The sequence below is a fragment of the Manacus vitellinus genome, unplaced genomic scaffold, assembly GCF_001715985.3.
Source record: "Manacus vitellinus isolate BGI_N305 unplaced genomic scaffold, ASM171598v3 scaffold_106_pilon, whole genome shotgun sequence".
NCBI classification, from domain to species: Eukaryota; Metazoa; Chordata; class Aves; order Passeriformes; family Pipridae; genus Manacus; species Manacus vitellinus.
The window spans coordinates 759,251-761,959 of NW_021938827.1; positions in this window are offsets into that span (position 1 = coordinate 759,251).

Genomic DNA, 2,709 nt, shown 5'->3' on the forward strand with positions numbered 1-2,709 from the left:
TAAAGAAAAGCAGGAAGTCTGGGGCCAGGGAGCCAGGAAGCCACCCGCCCAGTGAGGGGCCAGCACAGCCCCGGTGCCAGGGGAGCCCAGCTGGGTGGTGTCAAATGGCTGCGGGGGCAGCAGGGTTTGCCCACAAGGGGCTGGCCACTAGTGGATATGGGGCTGGGGTCACCCAGCACAGCAGCTCCACAGGCCCTGACACTACTCCAGGGCCTACCAGGATTAAGAGCAGAAGGGAACTGCCTGGGGGCAGGAGTGTCTCCTTGCCCCCTTCCCACCACCTCAGGGCCTGGAGCCACCATCCCTGCCAGGCAGCAAAGGGTTGATGAGCCCTACAGCCACAGCCCCTGCTCAGACACACCTCTGCTTTTATAAGCTGGAGTAATTCCTGATTTTCTCAGGACCTTTGAGGCCAGCCTGCCCACATCACCTGTGGTGATGTGACAAGGTGCATTGCTGCTCCCAGCCCTTGGAGACCAGAAGTGCTGCCACCACAGTCCCTCAGCCCCAGAGCCCACCCCAGGGCACCAGAGCCCTCCCTCCCAGGGGGCTCCCAGTGCAGAAGGCAAACCTGGAGGCACGTGGAGATACAGAAAACCTACCCCTGCCTGAGCAGGCAGCCCCAAGCCCCATCCCTTGCCAGGTAGGCAGCAGGAGTTCCTGCCCCTCCAGCAGAGCAGCTGGAACAGCTGTCCCCAAGGAAGCTGCTCCGTGTGCCCTGCCACCACAAAAAGACTGTGAGAAACAGAGGGACATGGGCTACTTTCAGGCACTTGGGACTGGGACTTCCAGCCAAGGGCAAGGAAAAGAAGCAGAGAGGGCACGCTCAGGGCCCCACTACCAACATCCTCCCAGGAAACACCAACTGGGAGCTGAGTCAGAGACCTGGAACATGACAATGGTTTGGCAAGAAATCGCAGCAAGGAGCAGGCGGCCGCACGTACAAACCTCACCCCTGGGCAGGAGACCCCCCTCTGTCCAACCACAGCCAAACTCAAGCCTCCAAGGCAGGGAGGAAGCAAAGGAAAACTCTCAAATCAAGCCAACAGCTAATTTTTTTCCCCCCAAACATCACAGCTGCAGCACACTACATCTAACCTCTCCTTCGCTCTGAGGAGGGGTTGGGAGACGGCCAGTGGAGACCCGGGGAGGAGGCTGGGGCCCTCCCAGCAGGGAGAGAGGGCAGGCAGGATCCACCACCAAAGCCACCTAGTCCTCCACCAAAGTCCTTACCACGTACTCCATCGCTGGCTGAGAGCAGGGCAGGCCCCAGGCAGGGAGCAGAGACGCACAGCCCCTCTCGTCTGGCACTCCGACCTGCGGTTCAGGGACAAACAGGGAGTTAGCCAGCCCTGCCCCAGCCTGCCAATGCAGGGGCCTTGGCACCAGGAGGCAGACCCTGCTCCTCCATGCTGACCGCAGTCGGATGGGGCCGTGGCAGCTGTGAAAACATGCTGCTGGTACACAGGACGAGAGAGCCAGGGAACCTACCTGCTTCCCATCAGAGGGAAGACAGAGCTGGGATGCAGCAGGGCAGGAGCACAAGGCTAAGCCTGGCTCTGCTGAGGCCTTACCCACACTGGCAAACAGTGTCAGGGGCCAAGAGTCACTCCATGACCTGAGACAAGTGTTGGAGCCGATCCCTGCCCAGCTCAAAAACCAGCGCCAGAAAGCCACACGCAAGGAGGGAGAGCAGAGGCAGCCCAGGGGGGGCAGAGCTGCCCCTCCCTCCATCCCTGATGCAGAATGACACACAGAGGGCTGTGCCCCTTCCTCCCAGCAGAGCAGCAAAAAAGGGACTCCTGGAAAGAGGCTACAAGGGGGGAGCTGGGAGATGCAGGAAGGTCTGTGAGGGGAAAACAAGGAAAGCAAAGCAGCAGCTCTGGAGCTGCTGCTCTTCCTGCTCCCACCCCCACCACCCAGCTGAGGCTGGGACAGCCAAGCAGTCCAGGGCAGCAGAATGATTTACAGCCCAGCAGCAATCACACCCTTATCTGGAGCCCAGGCAGGCGTTGTGGCCATTTGCTCTGGAGATAGTGAGATAAGAGGGCCCTGCCTGGTACTGGCTGTGGAGATCAACCCCTGCAGCACCACGTCATATTCCTCACTGCTGAGCAGAGGTGGTGACTGGGCCCTTGGGACACCAGGGGCCGAGGCTGGTGGCAGGGAAGGAGTGTCAGAGCCCTGAGCCACGGTGCTCAGCCTTGCCAAAGGTCACTAGCAACCCTCCTGGGGAGGGGACACTGCTCTGAGCAGCTCCTGAGGTGGCCCATCCACAGCATTCTCCCACCAAAGGGTGGGTCCTCCTGCCCCACTTGGCTGGGAAGGGATGGCATCTTTGGCCCCTCTGCCCCAGGCCGAGCCCAGGGCGGCCCCAGGAAGCACTGCCAAGAGCTGCCCTTTGGCCAGAGGCTTCTGCCACACCAACGTGATGAGCGGGGCCCTGGTGATGCTTCCTTAGAACCCATGTCTGGAGTCTACTCCGTGTGGGTGGCCTCATCCAAGGATTTCAAATAGAGAGGCAGGGACAGCCTACAACAGATGGACACAACACAGCGCTGGGGAGCAGACAAAGGCCTACAAAGGGGGACAGCCACCCCTGCCCACAACAGCCCGGTCTGCTCAGGGAAGTCACCCCTGCCTTGGTCTGAGGCACAGAAGGCAGGGCGGCCAAGGAACCCTCCAAACGCAGCCGTTGCCCCCGTCCCG